The sequence below is a fragment of the Silene latifolia genome, chromosome 9 (genome assembly GCF_048544455.1).
Source record: "Silene latifolia isolate original U9 population chromosome 9, ASM4854445v1, whole genome shotgun sequence".
Taxonomy (NCBI): domain Eukaryota; kingdom Viridiplantae; phylum Streptophyta; class Magnoliopsida; order Caryophyllales; family Caryophyllaceae; genus Silene; species Silene latifolia.
In genome coordinates this window covers 208,476,660-208,499,876 of record NC_133534.1, presented here as the reverse complement: position 1 = coordinate 208,499,876, position 23,217 = coordinate 208,476,660, and the positions used below count along the sequence as shown (strand labels likewise).

Here is a 23,217-nt window from a genome sequence, read left to right as displayed (position 1 = left end):
TGACATGTAACAGTCTTGCGGGTGTACATTGTAGGGATCCATCCTACAAAACGGAAGGTTAACAAATTTAGACACAAGGGTGTTAAGACAAGGGATTCATCCTCGAGGTTTAAGTGCGCGGAAGATATATAACAAGTTTTCAGGGTAACTGTTGTAATACCAGGGTTTTGGTCAACTCAAGATCATCACAATTCGCATTATCTACCAGAGAACAATCATTTTAGAAGTATCAACTGCAAGAATACACGTAAACCAAAGATACAATCTACATTGACCCCACCAAATTCCACTCCCAAGTCAAAACCGTTACCAATTCCGAATAATTGAACAATCTGCTACTAATAAATCACCAGGAGTATTAAAATATGCGGTACATGAGCATTACTTAAACCTTGAAACCATAGAAAACTCAACACGTAATCAAACCTTTTGACTCATCGGACATACAACAACACGAATTAGTCAATTTGTTTGATATAAATTCTGAAACATACTCGCTAATAAAAGTAATACATATGATCCCTGACAACGACCACATTAATTCCATATCACACATGTGTTTGACATTTTAGCAACCATATCGTTCAATTGTGTCCAGCAACTTAGTACAACTCATTTCCAGCAAAGCGAACGATATCGCATAACGAGTTTAAACATACGTTTGCCATAATATATTTTGTAGAATTCTAGCTATGGTAAAAGATTAGCAACTTGGGCACTTCACTGATTTGCACGACTTAAATACTGGGGCAACTTGTAGACTCAATTAGATGTAACTATATCGACTATCATTTAAACCAAAGCATATCATGTGAATCATCAAAGGATTATCCTATTATAATTGGCAACATAGTTATCATAACAATCTTTATTTTAATGTAATTGATAGTAACGACTCGAGGATATAAATATGCCAATCGTCGCGTTATGTCAACAGTTTCCTTTATATCACACTCATGCAATTGCAAGAATCACTTTAGTATTATTTTTTTACGATATTGTAATAACGAACATATTCAATAACAAAATAACAACACTTTTTTTATTATCGTGTTATAGGTTTAGGTTCAAAGACATAATTTAATGCAATGGAAGCAATAGGTATAACTATAGGCACACAGGCTCACAAAAAGGACCTTAGGACTCAGAGGACATCCTACATGTGGGAACATTTAGACATAACCATTACTACCGTTCCTGTGTAAAATATTTAACATCATTATTGTAAATATTCATGCGAGTACATTAGGACATTTAACGCCACCAAATTTACCAAGATATGATAATATGGTTTTATGTTTATGTATACCCGACCACTATACGAATAAGATGCACACCCAAAGACATTACATCATGCCAAATGTATACAAAGTATGCAAACAACTGGACTCGTATAAACATTTCACCCTCGATTAAAATCAAATTAAGCTATCCAATTTTACTCATGCTATCATGCCAACAATGTTATCAACTAAGTTTTAATTTTATCACTTGTTAAGATATATGACTACTGAACAGGCGTGCTACCATCATCATATAAAACATTATAATTTCACCTTACTAAGGTTCATGAATTAATCAAACAACTGTGTGAAAACTTAGCATAGAAAGCACATTTTACAGGTCATGACTCACGTTGTAACTTTCAAAAGTCACAATTAAATAACCATCCAACGAATACTTGAGTTAGATTACTTTTCATAACATACAGAGAGTTAATAATTTGTGATAAAAAGAATGAGGTCAAAAGTTCAAGAATTCAATTTTTAAAGAATTTTACAACTCAGTTGGTCCAAACAAGTATGTGACAAAGAATTGGTCCGAAACTTGGGTCAGTTTGCAAAACTTACCATTTAATATAGAGACATCAAGAATTTGCGTGGCTTATAAATTTGAAAACGTGTGCGAAACCTCTAGTCAATGGAGTTGGAATTACGCAAAAATCATTTACACAATTTAAATGAGGATTTTTACAAAAACGTTGGTCAAAACATCACCGCACAGGAACTTCCCGACCACAGCCCACTAAAACAATTATTACTCTTAATCCGTATACCCTATAAGCATGAAACCAACGCCAAAAGAACACTAACTCACGAGGCTATTTCTCATAAAATTTTCATCCGTAGAAAATTAACAGGAAGGAAATGACAGCAAGATCAATTACAGAGTAAAATCAAACAAAACGGATTTCAACACTAAATCATTCATTTTCCATGTTCCAAGCTCTTACAACCATACTATCGATACTAACTCATCCTAACTCAAATCTCACACTTTTGTATTTACGTAAACATCTATCTCATAGAAGTCCCTTCGCATCCCGACCTACCCCTTACGTCTAATCGGGATTGCTACGACCGAAAACAAGCGATTCAATGGTGTCTCTCATTACGATCACGATACTATACTAGCATGGCTTTGGGATCACATAACCACATATTACCAGACATAATAGCACTATCAACACGTCATTCACATCCATCCAGATAAATATCATAAATTCGCAATTATTCTCACGCTCACGATTACCACAATCCAACGCTTCATCGATTATCCATCCAGATAAATATCATAATTTCAGCACTAGGTCTCAAGGTATACATCAACTAGCTTATATCCAAGGTTTTCCTTCTAACTACCCCATTCACTCGTTTCCTCTTGGGTTGCCTGGTTCAAAACTGAGAGGGCAAAAGAGCACGCATTAAGGGCGCCTTCTTAACCGCACTGTGAGCTCCTACCAGTTTATTCCCAGGGGTTCATTTTACTTGGACACATCCTACGTTCATTGGGTTCATTGATTTAGGCCTGAGGATCGTTCGCTCTGATACCACTTTGTAACACCCCCATTTATTTAAGGGCCTGAACTAGGACTCCTCAGATAAATGCCAGTGTTACCATCTCGGTTTCCCGAGGTAGTGGATAACAAATTAAACTCCAAGGCAATTTATATAATATTTTAACTTAATTATTACAAATTCTCTTTTCAAATTAAATTACAAGAACTGACATAAATAAAAGTGAAGTCTTCTAGATGATGATCTAGTACTAAGTCGTTGATCCAATGTCTCACGCCCATCCAGCTCCCGTCCTATCTCTTAAACCCACAAGTCTGCTCCCCATAAAACGGTTCATCACAAGTGTTCACGAATACACAGGGTCAACCACGAGGTTGAGTAGGGAAAACAATAAAACAATAAAATATGATATGCATGATACTCCGTCACCTCCATCTCCATCTCAACTCGTCACACACATCTCATACCCCGAACGCCCACCATACCGATCCCCTAGACTATAAATATCGACCGAAGTCGATCTGCCAGCTCAACAGCTGAGGACACCAGGGCAAGTCCTGCAGAACCCGCCTGGGCCTTATCACAACATCACATCGTATCTCAACGTCGTCACCACCACATCCTCCTCCAACTCCAATGCACATGAAATGCTCGACAGTAATTAATGCAATGCAATATGTATATAAATCACTGAACTGATAAATCACAAAGTCATGCTAGTTACCCGATGTTGTGATATCATACTCAATACGGTCAAATCAGTCAATCACATTTCCGAATATAAATGGTAACGTAAATCAACAACCAGGAATCCAGTCAACACAATTCAACAACGACGATAATAGGACAAGTGTATTTCCCTACCTCATAGTGGCGACAAATCCAATTAAGCGGTTAAGAAGTCCGAAAATAAAGCAACGAATCTGATTATCGATCCTTCACGAATCCGTCACCTAAAACAATTGTAATATTTATTATAACTAACTACTAAATATAGAATTTCCCAAAATAGAAACTTTCCCGATATAGTAACTTTCCACTTTAATCGGTCCCACTCAACACCCGACTTGCATTATCTAACCGACTCGGGAATTAAATTAAATAACTAACATGATAAATAAAATATTGAACGAATTAAACATTTTAAGAAAACCCGACTCAAACATAAAACAATTCAAGCATCCCGACTCAAACCCGTCTTTAATCATTTTAATGCACTCGGGAAATAATTAAATTATGAACAAGACCAAATAACGAATTATAATGATCAAACTCATGGAAAAACCCGTTTCAAAACCAAAACAAATTTCGACAACCCTACCCTCTTCACACGCACCCCCACTCCTCACGCACCACCTATCCCACCGCGACAACCACCGACCTGCTCCCCCCCACTTCAACCCCACCACCAACAACCACCACCACCGGCTGATCGATCGCCGGCGAGTCGAACCAGGGCATGGCATCCGCCCGGTTCACCGCCAAGCCCCACCAAACACCCCCGTTTATCTCCTACCACCACCGCAACCAAAGAACCACCCCCGCCACATAACCACCATCCTACTCGCCGTCAGCCCACGAACCCGGACACCGTGGCACCACCATTTCGACCTCCCCGAGTCCACGGTGGTGCCACCTCAAACCCAAATGCCTAAAAACTCGCTTTGAAAACAACCCAAACCCCGTTTTGGTTACCCCCTGTCCGCCGCCGCCTCTCACAACCACTACCACCACCCAAAACCTCCCTATCCACCACCAATACCCTCGTCACCAACCACCCTTTACGTATACCCGGACACCACCACCATTATCCCCTCCCTAAGACACACAACAACCGCCAAAACTCGACATAAAACAAAAAAAAAAAGAAAAGGAGTTAACTTCTTACCTTGCCGCCACCACAACAGCCACCACGGCCAACCACAAACCGTCGACAAAAGTCCCTAGCCCTTCCCCGCTCTGCTCGTCAACACTCACGGCCTCACCCTCTCCCTCTCTAGGCGTGAAATCTGGAGTTTTGGTGTTGGTGAAGAGAGGTGGACGGTTGAGGGAATAGGGTTTCAAAATGTTAGGGTAAAATTAGGTTAAATTTAGGTTAAATGGTTAATTGGGTCATGGGTAATTAATTCTGGGTAAATGGGTAAACGTCATGGTCCGCGTGGTTGGTAAACGAGTTGGTTAACGGGACTTCGTTCAGTTAAACCCGTCTTAACAAGCTCACAAATAACTTAATCCTACGATATCAACACGACTAAACAATTAACTCGACTCAACTATTATCCCGACATAATTAGTAAAATAATATATAATAATTATATATAACAATATCCATTTAATTAATTATATTATATAAAATACGGGGTATTACATTTATGTTGTGTTGAGTTCGCACTGTGGTTATTATACATGGACATGTTTCCCTTTCTTTTTTTTAATGAATGCTTTTGTGCTAAAGTCGCTTATTATATTATTATTCTTTAACATGGGTTATTTTGATAGCTTCTAAATGTCAAAGACAGGAAAAAAGAAGACACGGGCAGATATGCCTCCAACTTCAATGAACAAATATGAAAGAGACAGGCTCTTGAATATTGAAGCCAACAAGAAAAAAATGGAATCGTTGAATATCAAGCGCATTGCTGCATCCATGACTAGTTTAGTTGATTCTACAAATCAGAAAAAGAAGAAAGGTAAAAAAAGAAAAATTTCAAATGAAGACGAAGATTACACAACAGAGTTTGGTGAGGATGTCCAGCATTCAGATAAAGAATGTGAGAATGGGGCAGATATTGTAACTAAAACGAAGGTATGATTTTATAATTTAGGATGTATATATTCTATTTTTTTTTGGTGGAATGTTAAATTCTTATATTATATAATCGTGACATTACAAGCACCAATTTTACAAACTTCTTCAAGGCCTGAACCTATCCTAATTACATGCTTTAGCCCTAACACGAATACCTACCTGCTGCTTAACATGCTGCAATATTACATTGGGATGAGTAAGCACATTGTCAAAATGACACCTGTTTCTAGCCAACCAAATCCGATAGTATGAGCTGCAACACTTGCAAAGATCACATGCCTCTTAATCAAAGACCTTACTCTCAACTTCCTGCACCACTCCATACACAGCTGATAAGGGAGCGGACAATTTAACCAACCATTCACCATCTGTAAACACCTCTTGCTGAAATCACATTCAAAGAACAAGAGATTCTGTGTTTCCATAGCCACTCCACACATCTCACAGTCAGATCTCCACACCACCAAAATGTCTCGCTATCCTTGGTATATAATCTCTTCAAAGATAAACAACTGGACTATAAACGCATGCTTGGGAGCATTCATCTGCTTCCACACAACATTATACCACCATACCTTATCATGTCTATCCATTAACCAATGATAACCAGCTGCAGGAGTGTACACTCCATTATTTGTACTCCAAACTCCATTAGCATACCCCTGCACTATTTTATCCTTAGTCTTACAAATTTGTCGCCATGTCCAAGTAGTGTTCACGAGGCTTATAATCGGCCCAATCTTGCTGTTTAATATAAACATAAATTATATAATAATTGCCTTTATTTTATAAATGAAGCGGAAGAAAGCGAAACAAAAGACAGTAGAAGAGAAGCCAATTCATTCCACCATTGTCGCTTGCCAATTTTCTCAAAATGAACAATAAACAAAGAACGTGAAGTGATGGGGAATGAGGCACTTCAATCGCTTTCCTTGGCTTTAAAAGTCGTCCAACAAGGTAGTTTCTTAACTTAATGTTTGCTTGAAGTTATACATTAAATTTAACTAATACTCGACCATTAAAAGAATGTCTTTGTACAAATATCGATAGTCAGCAACATATTGGTCTTAACCAGGACATTAACCAGGACGTTGATTCGGATGATTCGATGGTACATGATACAAGAAGCTAAAACTTGTACTACTTTGAAATATATCGTTTATTTTCTTAATGCTTTTCTACATGAAACAGATATTAATAACGAAGAATTTAATCAATTTATGGCTATGGAAAGAGGTACTAACAAATTTCAAATATATTTTCGCTTTTCATTGAATTGAATACTCATTATTAAATTGATGAAAATTTTTATGTTCTAATTTATTAGAGGATGATGAATGCCAATACGATACTGATGATGAGTTTATCCAAATGGACAAAGGTATTTAATTTAACTTGCTTCTATAATATTCAGGCTACGGGTTTGGTGGTTTACGTGTTTAATTAACTACACATTTTTTATTTGACTGAAATATACTTTCATTATCTTTGAATTTTCCTTCATTAACAATTTGTGTATATATTTTTTATTTATCGGGCCTTAACAGCTAACTTAGATGTCTAATGAATTATTTTTTATACACTATTTGTACATATAGAAACAGAAGAAACACCCCAGGAAGAACAAGGTGAAGGGGGGTCTGATGAACATGACATGGATGAAGATGCGATTTGGGATAAGGAAGTTGAAGGTCAATTAAGTGGACCAAAAGAAATCATTCATATGGACAATGAAAACATTACTTCTGGTATTGGCAAAAAATTTTCATTCAGATGACTATGTTAGCCTAACATATAAAGTTGGAGATAAAATGAATTGTGTATATTCTTGTTATTTGAAATAGTCTGACATTTTGTTTTCTACCACTGGAAACAATCATCTTATGTAGGTAATGTAAAAAAAACAAGAGGGCATGTGTATTGTAGAAAACTTACCGCGTTAGCTCCTGGGGAAAAGATTTTCGTAGAGTTTGATGACGATGGCAATCCAATTGGTAAGTATGCGACAATGTATGCTTACTTTCTCGGCGATCAAATCAGCAATCGAACCGTATGTCCCGTGCAAGTCGATGGATGGGAAGATTTCAAAACAGAGACACTCGATCATTTATGGAGATGCGTTTTGGTAATATTGTTTAAATTAATCGTTTTTATTATTGCTAAAATATTCTTTTTTTCCTAAAATTCTATATTCTGATATACTTTAGGAGATACGTGACTTTGAGAATCCTGAGTTAAGAAGAGAAGCTGTAATGAAGCATGCGAGGAGCTTGTTTAGGGGCAGAAGGTATAAGTTGAAGCAAAAATATATAGTTGAACCAAAACTTACTACAAAGGAGGAGCAATTGAATAATAGGCCCAAAGACATGCTAAAAGCAGATTGGAAATACTTGGTTGAGCTCTGGCGAAGTCCTAAATTTCAGGTATTGTTGTATATAATTTTTTTTTTTACTTGTTGGTTGTTATAAATTTCATTTACTCCTATATTTTCATCAGTTACATAGGTCAGACAATTCAATTAAAGATGATTATCGAACTTATTTTATATACTTCTAATAGATTTTATACGTTACTAAATCATCAGGTTAATGTGTGTTAATTTATTTTTGTTTCAGGAGAAAAGTAACAAAGCTAAGCATAGCAGGTCATTTCAAAAAATGCCTCACTATACTGGGTCCAAAAGTCATGCTCGCGTTAGAGAAGATATTGTAAGTTTGTATTTAAGACACAAAAGTTGTTATAAGTATCACATAACGTAATTTATCTTTGTGCAATTTGTGTTTTTTTAGCTTACATTTAACGAAAATGATCGTGATTGATTTGTTTGATTGTAATTGCAGAAGCAAAGAAAAGGAACTTGTTCTCGAGTTGATGTATTGCTAGAAACTCGTAAAAGGAAATCAAGTAATCCGGTCAATGTGTTGGAAATCTTTATCTCATTATTTAACATATTCATATATGTTTCAAATTTATTTGGTCATAAAATAAATTATAGATCTTATGCATGCAAACTAAAAAGGTAAGAGAAGAAATCATTTTCTCACCATAATAATTTCGGTCATATTGGGCACCAACAAGATCTCCTTCTTGTTCGTTCTTGAGCTTTCCATTAATGGATGAACATACATGACCTCAAAATAGAAGCCCTCCAATTAGTTGCACCCAAGACTATCCCTCAAAACCACAAACTAATATGTACTAGATATTTATCTTGTGGTATACCTTAAAATTGATTACCAATACTCATATATTACATTGATAATTTTAGTAATCATACATGAACAATTTGGATTAAAATCTCATCTTTTTGATGAAGATAAAAGAGAGAGAAGAGAGGAAAAATATACATGAACCTTTTTGCATGTAATATTGGTATGAATGAATGAGAAATATTAAGAGAATAAAATTCTCTATATTATTGTCACAAAATCGGTTGGAGGGACTATCAAAGACCAATGCATGGTGTTTTCTTTTTACTTTTGTTCTTATTAAGTAATGTGTGTAAGACTACCCTACATAGTAGGTAATCATGGTGTTTTATTTATCCATTAAACAAAACACCCACTCACCCATACATCCTCCAATATTTCGGTTTCTATAGTGTAACGTGGAGTCCATTTTATTTTTGTCAATTGTACATTTGTATGTCATGTGACATGTGACATGTCTTATGTCATGTTTTAATTTAAAATGCATATTTAACAAATTAAATATCATTTACAAATTAAATAAATCATATTTAACAAATTGACTAGTAATATAAAATTACTTTCTCATAAAATGGTCATTTAATTACTAGTTAGTATAATTCACAATATCTTGTAATTATAACTAACTTATCATTCTCATCTCGCATGTTTCGCAAACACCGATTAATTTTAGTAATATAACTTCTTAAATTACTAAATGAAATCTCATTTAATCACATTATAATAAGATGTCATTTTTTTTTCTCTCTTATGATAATAAATTGTTCAATTTTAAAGAATTAATTAATCTGTATCGGTATACAATTAATTAACCTTTTCAATTAAGGGAATCGTCCTTTAGGTGTGACCTCAAGGGATCAACTGATCACCACCGTCGCACGACAAGTAATGTCAAACTCTAGCCAATCAATCATTACGATATGTGTGGACCACTTGACTATATATGTAATGTATCATCCCTTTCGTATTCTTGGTATGAGATTTAATAATGATATTTAAATCATGTGATCGCACTATTGTTGAGGACACATTTCCCAACAATCTCCCACTTGTCCTCGACAAGTGTGCGTCACCAATTCTCTTGTCCTATTACTATCTCCCACTCAATGCAAGGTGTCTTTCGGGTCGTACTTGCAAGTGATCATATCGAGAGTGGTTTCCTCGATCTGGAGAATAACTGATTGACCGGATTTTATCCACCATGGATACATTCCGAGTGTGGCCACGCATTTCCAGTTCATTACTCCTCGAGTGGCCCTGAGATATTGTTTTAACCCTGACAAGGGGGTGGACAATTCCTATCGCACTTATTCCCTTCGAATAGCCACAGCCATCATAACCCAAAATATGCCCATTTGACCCCATTTACGAAGGTCGTAGTAACACAAATCAAAGTTAATCTAAAACTGTGCCATCTTAGGTGAACAGTCTTTAGTCTAAGAATCGACTCATTAGAATACTATAGTAGCTCTCGCCACGACCAGGCTTTATAAATTTGCCAGAACTCTATAAGCGGTCACTGCCCGACAAAGTGTTCCCAACAGTCTTCCTATGTGATCGACTAGTCATCTCACATGACTCTATGGCACTTGAACTTGCCATCAATCGCATCACACTCTAGTCACTTCGAGACGTCACCTCATATAAGTGACTATGGGCAAATAAAATGCTAATCCGTGTTCACTTTAACGGGGTTCAATTGTCTTTACAACCCGTTTGGATGTAACAAAGTATAATAAAAGAGTTTTAAAGTAAAACTCGAACGACAAATGCGATTATCACATATGAATAGTCAATGCCTGATTACTATTTCATGTTCTATAATCTAATTTGATCTTGTACGTAGTTGTTCATTTCAATTCAATTGAAATGACATGACTCATCATGTTTAGCCTTTGAGAAGGCTTTGGTTAGTAGGTTTTATCAATTTCTTGTACCTTACTCAACCTCACTACATACTCGTTTTCCTTTGTAATGTATACATTTGCATTACAAAACTTTCTGAGTACGTGTCGAGATCCAATCAAGACATAGGCCCTCTAGCCTAAGAATAGCTGTAACACCCCGTATTTTATTAAGTAGGATAAAATTATTTTAATTGATATTTTGGATTTAATTATGTCATTTAACTATTTCAGTATCTTTTACGAGTCTTTTTTTTTTTAAATTCAGTCCTTAGTGGACTCAAGTCGGACCCGGGAAAAAGTCATCGAGTTAACCATTTTGAATTTATTTTGCTAAATGAACAAATTTCGTTAAAATCCGCTAATTTAGTAAAATCGCTAATAATTCCGTTTCAAGCCGATTTCTTATTATTTCCGTTAACTATCTGAGTTTATTTTATTTTTCATTCTTTAAACTTATTTATTATTGATTCCGTTTCATTTATGAGACTCTTTCAAAAACCGGTTAAATTTAACTCGAAACGGTTTTAATAACTATCGAAGTTTCTTAACGACGAAGAAACGTACGTATAATAAATAGCTAGCTAGCTAGCTGTTCCCTCATTTCTCACGTATCATTCCTTCTTCTCCCTTCCTTTTTCTTCTTTTTCGTTCTGTTTCATTTTTTTTAATTTTAAATTGATTCTGTCACTCCGTTTGTCATCCGTTATCAATGATTTTCGTTCCATAGTCTTTGCTTTCATCGTTCTGTCAATCCGTTGTAAGTAAAATTCATTTTCGTCATGTATTTTTACAAATGCAATTTATACTTTCAGCTTTATTTATTATAAGACGGTTGTAGATGCTAAGATAGACGGTCTTGTATAAGATTTGTTAGTCATGAAGGACTAATTCGATCGGAAAAAGGTAACGATGACGGGTTACTCGATATTGCTTGTAAAATATGTTTATTTCGAATGCTGGTTAGTCTGTTTTATAATTGAGACGGTGTATAATTATATATAGGGATCCTTATGGATGTTAATTAGTCAGTTGAGACGGTGTATACAGTTGAGACGGTGTATACTGATATGTGGAGATGATTGAGACGGTGTATACTGACCTGTAGGGATCATTTGGGATGCTAGCTAGTAAGTGGTATATTTAAGTCGGGGTATGCTGATATGTAAGGATTGTTTTGGGTGCTAATTGTTGTCTTTTATAGTTGAGACGGTGTATACTTGACATGTAGGGCTGTTTTTTGGGTCCGCTAGATGGTACTCGAATAGGTCGCTTTAGATGGCTAAAATGAATGCTTGGATCGGGTTTTGAGAACCCAAAACTGGTCGTCTGCGCACCGTGGTGGTGGCTGGTTGTCTGAGTTCGTGTAGGGGCTATCCAAATGGCCACTTTGAGTCGTGGGTCGGGTTTATTTTGGCACAAATGTGATTCTTTTGAATGACTTAAATCCCGCCTCGTATTTCATATAACGTAAATCATTAATATTGCTCCTTCACATATTTAGTTTATTGGACTCATTTAATTTTGATAAAAGGGCTAGCTATATTTGGTAACTTTGGGCTAGTTGTGTCTATAAATTGTTTTGGCGCTAACTCGGTTTATTTAAAATATAATTAAATTAATTTTCGTCTCATATTTTATATAACGATAATTCGTTAATATCGCCCTTTCACATAATTATTTTAGGTGACTCATATGTGGTTGAAGATGAAGAGTAATTTTGGGTTTTAGAAGCTTTCTCAAGTTATTTCTTGTCTCTTTTCTAGCTTAAGGTAACTATTCCGAGTTACTCGACGATTTAATGTCACATTGATGTTGTGTTTGTTGTTTGTTAAGTGTTTAGGTGATTGATAATGTGTTACTTTCGTTTCTCACATGATAGAAATTGGAAATAACATGAGAATGATATTGTGATAAATTTTGTGATTTGGGCCAAAGTAGGCCAAGACTCTGAACTGGGCCAGATTGACCGAACGAGTTTGGTCAAACTAGGTTTAAACCGGCCAGCCTCGATTTGACCGATGACCTGTCGCGGGACTCGGGTCGAGGGTTTGTCTTTGAGGTGAGATTGGTTGTTATTGGATGTTTTACGTTGATGCCTTAATATTTGTGACTATCATTTCACATGTTGGTTGTTGGATGAATTGGTTGCCTTATACTTGAGTCTTCTTGTCTTGTTGCCATTTTAGCTTGTTCTCATGAATTATGAGATTAACGGTTAGCTGGAATTTGGATTATTATTGATATTGGAGATTTTGTTGGAATGTCATTGGATTATATTCTTGTGTAGCCTTCTATATGCTAGCTTATGATCATTTATATTTACAAGTTTGGACTCTTTGCCCCTTTTATGGTTAATTAGGTGTCCTACTTGTCTTGTGTGGTGTGGGCTAAAGTATTCAAACTGGGACTAGGTCCTAGGTGAGTATTTCGGCCTTCATCATAGATAGGTCATTATAGTCTTTGACGAGTGTATGTTCATGGCTTAATAGCCTTTGTGTTCCTTGCTTGGTGGGTTTATATCCAAGCTGGGGCATGACCTTTCTGCCTATTTTGTGAGGAGATGGTCAGCTTAAGTACTAGCCAACCCTTTGGTGGACTCCTTAGGGTACTCATGTCGTTTTATCATGAGTCTTGGGTGCGGTGGTTTTATCCGCATTTCTCTAGGTCTGCGCAGTCTAGGATTAGGGTTGAGTCGTATCTTGGCCATGTTTTAAATGTAACCTCTGGGCCAAAATACTAGCTTCCCTACCTCGTGGTATAGACTCGAGTTACAAAGTGACTATTGACTGTACTAGGAACTTATGCCTGTCTCTAGATATATTGCCCTTTCTTGTTTGATGATTCTATGAATCATAGAAGGTGAGATGCAAGCCGGCTATGGTTGATAGAGTTTGGATTCCTGGATGTTATTTGATTCACATGATAGTGTAGTATGAGTCGGTCTGGTATTCGCATGCTAGGACTATGTGTTGTTATATTGTTGTTCACATGATAAGCACGATTGTCTAGCATCTATTTGCTAAGGCTATGTGTGATTCATATTCATATTCTTATGTTTACATGTTATATTAATTATGACATTTCGTGGCTGGGAGAACTCGGAGTTACTCTCCACTGACTGTGGCTTTCGTATTTGTATAAAATGCGAATGACAGGTAGGTGATGCATATATGGGGTACATGGACGAGCTAGCGAGCAAAGTAACCTTGGGACCTAGATTGGTTTTATTTTATTGTGATCCTTAAACACTTTTTATGTCACATACATTTTAGGGACATATGTCTCCCTTTCTCATATTTGGGTTGTATAACTTTGTTTCGCGACTTTAACGATGTTTCATTCATGAGATTTATTTTGGACCTTGCATGTTTGACACCTTCCCATTTGGATATTTTTATACCAGGTTCAGGTTTCGTTTTCGGTTTTAAAAATTACAGGTTTTTACCCAACTGAACCTATTACAAACATATCCATGCAGCTTTATTCTAGAATTACGTGTTTATTTTTCCGCGATATTTGAGGGTGTCACAATAGCTCCCACTGTTTTCACAGTGTGCGGGACTCATCCTTCTTGCACATCTCATGATCGCAAGTGTACTCAATTTCCGTTATAAATATCTCTTATTGTTCTTTATTGCCTAGAACGATTCTAGAAAATCTACTTCTTAATTAACATTGCCACAATGGTATCTTAACCATCCTAATGTGTTTTAATTATGGTTTTGTCGGAAACCATGCGCAATCTCAATTGTCAATTGTCACTTGTGTAACACCCTTACACAATATTGCATCATAAACACTTTGCATCATAGCCTTAATGCTTCTGCAAGCACTTAAGGGTAATCTTTATGGCTTACTTGGTAAAGATTACTTAAATTCGATTTTTAAAACAATTCATCATACTCAAAGTATATGAAGTGTTGCACATCATTTCTTTTTAATTGATTCGGCAGCGGAAGCAAATGAAATCAATCAAATATGTTCAATTTAATTGAACTAGTCATGAATCTTATCAACATAAGACTTCTTACTGACGCTAATATCATGTGGATTTATCTTCATAAATCCGGATATTCAAGATGTATTATAATACTCCAAAAGTCTTAAATCATTCTCAATGATCAATATGTCATCCACATATCGGACTAATTAAAAATTCCGCAACTCCCACTAAACTCCATGTATAAACACAACTTCTCGACTTATCGGGAAATGTTTTACCACATGATCAAAATGTTGATTTCCAACTCATCGATGTCCTACTTAAGATCCTCTCTTAAGTTTCACATTATCTTAGGATTGCAAGAATTTATAAAACTCATGACATGTATTGAATACATTCCTTCTATTGAAGAAGTGGGTTTTAGATTCACTTGCTATATGCATATCCTCATAATGAAACACAATCCCTGAGAAGATCCAAATAGACTTAATCATTTCAATTAGTGCAAAACCCTTTGCAACCAATCTTGCTTTGAAATATCTCTTTATTAGTGCAAAAACCCTTTGTCACTAATCAAGCCCTTTCGTTTCGGATTTTCATGGCTCTAAGCCTTGTATTGAGTTGTGACTTAAACACTCTTATTTAAGTCATATGTTCATTACTTCCTAGAAGTAATCAACTTGAATCAAACAATTTCTTTTGTAAGTTATAAGCTCTTTACTTTCTTAAAAGTAGCACGAATTCATCATTTTTAACAAGTGACGAATTTAACCTCCTAGGTTTTGAAGAAACAATGTCTTACACAAAACGTCTCATGTAGCCAAGAAAGGCCAGTTTCTTGCGACATAACATTCTTTGTGGCTCTTGAATAATTTCTCCCACTCTGTCTTCTAGAAATAAACTTGTATTTTTAGAAAGACAGCTTCATGAGCCGCAAACCCGTCGTGCTCGTGATAATTGCAAGGGAAAAATGAGCATTTGTTTCTTGTGAAAACTTACAACCATGGTACCCTTACCATTTCATATCTCATATGATTCGATTTAGTGGAAAAATAATCTAGACAAAATGATAAAATCCCCAAAAGGATCAAGTAACTCAAAGTAACTTGATCGAAGTCCAAACCATATCGAATAGCATTTGATTTCTTATCCATCCACACATTATTTCATAATGTGTGCTAAGAGAGATTAACTTGTGATACTATATCACATTTCCTTTGGCTTATATCAAAGTCTTCACTTTGATAATCCCATCACGACTAAATCGTGATTCCTTGAACTCTTGAACTTCTTCAAAGATTTCTCTATTTACCTTATTAAGTGAACACACTAGTGTCAACTTAAATCGTTGGTAAAAGATGATGATCAACCTATTTTGGATCGATGATTTATAACCCCGATCTCTTTTTCAACCAAAAGGCACGAGACATCTTGCTTTGAATACAAGATACGCATATACCATTAACAATCTAATGGTTTCAAGAGTACTCGATAACTCTTTGAGTTCATCATTCCAAAATTTAAGGTTTAATCTTGGGTTACCAATTTGAGTCTTTCATCATCTACATGATATATCATTCTAGTTTGGTTTAGAATATAATCACCTTGATAATGGGCTAGCCATACATCAAATCGTGGTGTATAGGGTCACAAAAGTGAAAACCTCTTTTGTATCTTAACAAGTTTATATTCTTATTTAGAGTTTATGCACTTAATAGTCACAATTAAGTACAACTTTAAATCCAAAAACTAGATTGAGTACACAATTACTCTATCTCTCGACATTATTGTTGCTAGTCGTCATATTCTAATCATCTTATGTGTCGAATACAATGATTAAAACCTCCACTGGTTTCTAATATTGACGAAGTGGTACTAGCAAAATTTATGTTTAATCAAATAAACATTTAAAGAAGAAGGTCCCATTAGATGTCCCACAACTAACTTGTTGATTCTTCAATAATTTGGGGTAGTTTCCTTTCTTGTGTCCAACATTTAAGACAATGGAAACTTTATTGGTCGGGATTGATAGGTTTAGTATCGTCATTTCTCAATGACTTTACTTTTAACATTACCTTGTATCAATTCCGTTATTATCTTTACTTCTTGAACCTCGTCCTCATCTTAACGGTTTAAGAGAATGCTCCCACTCATTTCAATGAGTCTTTGCTTTGAGAAGCAAAATTGAATTCATGAAGATTACTCTTCATTTGTTCGTTTTAGTCTTAAAACTTTCATTGAAGTGGTTGCGTTATTTTGGTCAATTACGAATTCTGAAAATCTAATCACCAAAACAATTTATCGCTTCAAGGTACTTAATTCAATTAAGTATAAGAAACATAATCCATTGTAAGTAGAAGTGTTAGTCAAGAATAAAAAACCTGTTTGATAATGAATAACTTAAATCTATACTCTTTACAAGAGATCCTTAGCAATGGTTCGTTTGAGGTTTTAGAAGCAAATTCAAATTTGTCTTTAGTTCGATGTTTTAATGGAGATTTGTATCAAAATCGAAATGATATCGTATATGAATTGTGGTAAAGAAATAGAACAATATAAAATGGAATAGTGGAAAACTTAACATTTATCGTTTTATTAATACTTGTAAATAACAAGTAAAGCATTTACATAGTGACCTCTACCCAACTATGATAAATGATTCCGAGATCCAAATTCATATTAACTTGGGCACGGGATAGCCGATGGAACCCTTATCAATATAACTCGGTGGACTAACTCTTTAATCGATTCTACTTTTAGAACTCTCAGTCGATAAAATTACTCTAATATTTATCTATAGCCCGGAACACATGCGGCTACGGTCGCGAATACTTCCGTTGAGCTCAATCCAAATTTCGAATAAATGTGCCCATGATCCAAATCCACATCACCTTGGGCACGGGATAGCCGATGAAACCCTCATCAACACGAATTCGGTGGATAGACATTTATCACCCACTTCCCCTACGTAACAAGATTTGTACCCCGGGATGGCCGAGTGCACTCCCTCATGAAATAGGTTTTCATGGTTTCTACTTTTTGGTAAGGCTATGTCTCAATTGTTTAATTTTAGCGAGAGGTCATGTCAATTTATTATCTATCACGTTTTAAGTGAACTAAAGCGGTGAACTACGATAATTCTAATTGACACGGTCGATAAACTCGATTATATGATAATGCATGTTTTAGTTATGGCGATTTAGCGATGCATGCAACATATAAATAAAATGCAAAGCATAAAAATAAATCCTAGTATGACCTTTCCTAAAATAGAAAAACTATTTAACTATTACATATTCGGAAACCAACTCCATTGGTCCCTTGAACTTCGGTTGTGGCACGCCTCTCGAGGTAACACCGTCTTTATGTATCGCCATTCTTGAAGAAATCCGTCTTTGGGAACTCCGGAATGAATAAAATTACATAATAAATTACATAATTTCCTATTATACATTTGTAACTAAAATAAAATAAATCTATTAAATTACAAAACGGTGATACGAGATCACAATAAAATTACAACCGAATCGATATTCCCATACATTTCGGGAAATACCAATTAAAATCTAAGGCCATACTAAGTAAAATTACATAATTCAAAAATTACATAAATTAAAATTATGACAAATCATAAAGAAAATGCAGCATTATAATATGTATGAACATGCCCAATTTTATGCTAAATCGCCTTTAAGGAGCCAATATCGTATATTAATCGGTTTTTACGGATTTGCGTGATTCAACCTTTTAAAATCACAAAAATTACATAAATTCATATTTATGCACAAGTTAATTACCCTAACCTCTTAGGACTCAAAATTAGTCTTCACTAATTACTTGACTATAATTAACTCATATTTCTAAAATTGTTCATTAATGGACCAAAATTTCAAAAATAAGCTATAAACTTCAAATAAATCACAAAATTTCAAATAAATTCAAAATTTGAAATTTAAACTCATGAACATTCTGGAAAAATACCATGACACTCATAATGTTCAAAATCTTAGGTTAAAATTTCGAAGTTTTTCCGGAAAAACAATGTTGCGGTTTATCGGTTTTTAATAAAATAATCATAAAAACATGGGAAAAATTATATTCATTAACTTTTCAATTTTAGATCTGAAAAAGATAATAAAATGCAACATATAACGTTTTTCCTTAGTCATAGATTATGTTTTATTAATTTTTCACTAATAATGTCACTATTTATGCTATTTTTCTTCAAAAATCCATAAATCATGCAAAAAGACTTCATTATAGCCCATTATTTTACACACATCTTGTAAAATTGCATGTGACAACATATTAAATTTCTATGACCAGATTCGAAATTTATCTCATATTAACCTATTTTTCACCTAAATCCGAATTTAATAATGAAAAATCCATTTTTCGAGCATAAGAACTCAAAAAATTATGAAAATTTCCAGATCATCTAAAAAAAATATAAGTAAAAACATATCCAAAAACCACTAGAACATTCAAAGTTTAGCTAATTTTCGTCCAAAAATGACATTTTTATCATAAAAATCACATTTTAATGCCAATATTATATAAAATGAACAATAAAATCCATAAATTAACCAAAATATCCTAAAATATTTTAGGACCAGAAATTTTAACATGCATGAATTAATTTCGTGATATATCATAATAACACAAATTTTACAATTTTTATATGTTAATCGTATAACTCGGAAAAACTTAACCGATTTGCATGCAAACAACCTTGTGCTCTTGATACCGCTTGTTGGAAATCTTGATGTCATTTTTTTCTCTCTTATGATAATAAATTGTTCAATTTTAAGGAATTAATTAATCTGTATCGGTATACAATTAATTAACCTTTTCAATTAAGGGAATCGTTCTTTAGGTGTGACCTCAAGGGATCAACTGATCACCATCGTCGCACGACAGTAATGTCAAACTCTAGCCAGCCAATCATTACCGATATGTGTGGACCAGTTGACTATATATGTAATGTATCATCCCTTTCGTATTCTTGGTATGAGATTTAATAATGATATTTAAATCATGTGATCGCACTATTATTGAGGACACATTTCCCAACACAATGTTGCTAATTTAGATTATAACACGACAAAAATTGTAAGGATTTGAATTTTTGTGATCTTTCAATTATTATTTTTTTTTGAAATGCTCACTTTTATATATGTTAATTATTTTCAACGATTTATGTAGGAAGAGATAAACAAAAAGAAGAAAGAAAGAGAAGAAGGAATTCATAAAAAGACAGACGACGAAATTCTTATGGAAGTTCTTGGGCCAGAAAAACATGGATATTTGCGTTGCTATGGCCGAGGTAAAAATATTACACAATACTTTGGAGTAAAGCCTTCACGTATAGATCTTGTTAAGGAAGTTGTAGAAGTTAGACGAACAACTGAAGATGTCATGGAACAAGATAAGAATGAAATACGGAAGGCAAGACAAGAAGTAGAAGATATTCGAAAAGAAGATGAAGCAGCCAAGGAAGAAGCTGAGGCAAAGGTGGACGAAAAGATAGCAGCTAATAATGAAATGTGGCAGAAGAAACTCGAGAATTTGTTGAAGTCATATGGGATCGGACCATCTCACTAAGGTTAGTTTATGCGTTCTTTATCGAGTTAAAAAAAATACACTCTACCTTTAAATGATATTCATATTGGATAAATCGCAATTTATTTCCAACGACACTTGTATTAATATTTTTTCCATCGTTTTTGTTATAGGTGTTTATGTTGGTTCGCTTTGGAAGTACAAATATGGAGCAAACAAGTCTACATCGGAAGCATAAACCACTACATTTTTAATTTTATTTATAATTTTTACTGGTTTTAGGTGCACGACCGTGGATATTAATTTTTTTGTCCATTTTTTGGACATGTATTTTAGAATACTTATGTTTTTAGGGCTTGCTTAACTCTTATAAAAGACAAGGATGCTACATTTTACGTAATCAACAATAAGATCTTATTTTATTTTTACGACCATATGCGTTATCTACTACTTACTAATGTGTTAGCCACGCAAACTATAAAATTTGTCACGATAATATTTGAGGCTATTAATTTTTAGTCGTAGGAGTATTTTTGTCGCGGTATTGTTTCGTGGCTAGTAATGTTTAGCCGCGGGAATTTTATTATTCATCCTAGACAATATTTGTGGCCAATAATGTTTAGCTACGGGAGTCGTTTTTGCCACGTTACTCTTTCGTGACTAGTATCTTTTAGCCACGGAAATTTTAATTTTCAGCCACTATAAAATTTGTGGCTGTTAATATTTAGTCACGAGAGTCTCTTTTTTGTCACGTTATTATTTCGTGGCCACTAATATTTAGCCATGGATTTTTTTTTAATTTAGCCACAATATTACCTTGTGGCTAAAACAATTTTAGCCACGGGAAACTTGTTTAGCCACACAAATTCAGTCACGGGGAATATCGTGGCCAATTGGCTAATTTAAGTCACGTTGCAGTTTTTCCCGTGGCAAAATTCTGCCACGGCCACTTGCGTCACGATTGATTTTCCCGTGGCAAAATAGTATAGCCACGGGAATTTACCACTTGCGCTACGCATTTAAACGTGACGCAAGTGCTTATTTGTTGTAGTGTCCTTTTGTTGCTAGGTCGTGGCGAGGATTTCAATTTATTCCTTCGGGTCAATTCTTTAGACTAGTGACTATTTATCTGAGTTGGCACGGTTTTCCGGTGGCTTTGGTTTTTGTTCTAGGTCGCACCGTAAAAGGAGGCCGATGAGCATTTACTGGGTCATTGTGATCTGTATCGAATGAAGAAAATAGGTCAACGGGATTGTCCTTTTAAGTCATATTTTATCTCAAGGCCACTCGAGGAGAAATGACTGTGAATGCGTGGCCACGCTCGGATGAGATCTATAGTAGATTATCCGGTCAGACAGTCATTCTCCTGATCGAGAAAACCACTTTATGATATGATCACGTGCAAGAACGACCTGAAAGACATCTTGCATTGAGTGGGAGATATTATTAGACAAGAGAATTGGTAACGCACACTTGTGTCAGACAAGTGGGAGATTGTTGGAATACTGTCCTCCACAATGAGTGCGTTTACATAATAAATCTTGTAAAAGGAATATCAGGGATTTATATTATTTATTTGTCAGATGGTCATCGTTAATCGGTAATGATTGGCTGACTAGAGTTTGACATTATTGTCGTGTGACGGCGGTGATCAGCTGATCCCTTTAGGTCACACCTATAGGATGATGCCCAAATTGGATAAATTAATTATTTGTATGAGATACGATATAATTAATTCCTTGTATTAATTGACTTTTAATAAGTCGTGTGAATGTATTATTTGATGACGGATTACGAACTCGGGCCAAGAGGATTTATTATTTAATTATCTGATAATTAATTAAAAAATATAAATTAGAATTAATTAATTAATTAATTAATTGTTAACTAATTAAATTTATACGATATATGTATAATTTTTGAGGTAAAGATAATTAGCTATTTTAATTTACAAGAGGTTGTAAAATTAGCTAAATGGGTAGTATTGACACAATATATGTTGATAAAATGGTTTCATGATCACTTAATAGTTAAGTAATCATTATTGGTTAATTTGTATTATTTAACTGTTAAATAATTAAATTAATATTTAATTATGTAAGATAATTAAATATAAGACTTATAAGCATTTGTGGGACAAATGTCGGAAATCGAAATGGACCAAAATATTAAATGTGGGTTGACCATTTCTTTACATTTTGTTCTCTATAAATACCCCACTATTTACACTCATTAGATGATGATTTTGGAGACAAAAAAAACCCGTCAAAATAGACCCTTGGTCGTGCCATATTGAAGAGAAGAAGGGAAAGAAAAAAAACCTTATTTTCTTCATATTTTCTCATCAAAAACTTGATCAAATTGTTGATCATCATCAAAAATAATTCATAAAACTATAATATACATAAACTAATATTATTAGTGTAATAATATTACATAGTATACAAGGTTATCCTACTAATTATCTAGTTAGTAATTATTAGGATTTTTGGGTTTAATCTTGGGTGCATCCAAAGGAGATTACCTATTTTGGTAATTGTAGTGTATTTGGAGGATCATCCATATTCCTATAGCTCAAGATCTACAAAGGTAGGAGACCTTTGTAGTGCCCTTACTTGCCTTAAACCATTGTAAGGATTTTTGTCTTAAGATGGTTTTATACCATTTTTTTATATTTTTATTTGCATGCATGTAGATTTAGACCATATTAAATTAATTTGTAATTTTAATATCATAAGATGAGTATTAACATGGTCTAAATGTCTAACAACATGTCACATGTCACACATTACAATTGACAAAATACAAAATGTAAAATGGAAATCCACTTTAGTGTAGTGGGAGCCGGTTTTAATGGGTAGTTTTAGGGTGTGTGTAGTTGTTATTTTATGGATTAAACATAATCATCATACCTAAACACACCTAAGCTAGCCTATTGTTTTGGTAAGACAAAAAGCTAGTCTATTGTTTTGGTAAGACAAAAAGCATG

The 23,217-nt window shown here is 34.6% G+C and overlaps 1 long non-coding RNA gene across 1 annotated transcript; it reads left to right on the top strand.

Annotated features, from left to right (window-relative positions):
* The first annotated feature begins 19,875 nt into the window (after positions 1-19,875).
* On the top strand, positions 19,876-20,662 carry LOC141598476 (uncharacterized). Its single transcript, XR_012523538.1, has 2 exons — positions 19,876-20,271; positions 20,402-20,662. It is a non-coding gene; the product is annotated as an uncharacterized LOC141598476 (long non-coding RNA).
* The last annotated feature ends 2,555 nt before the right edge of the window (positions 20,663-23,217 follow it).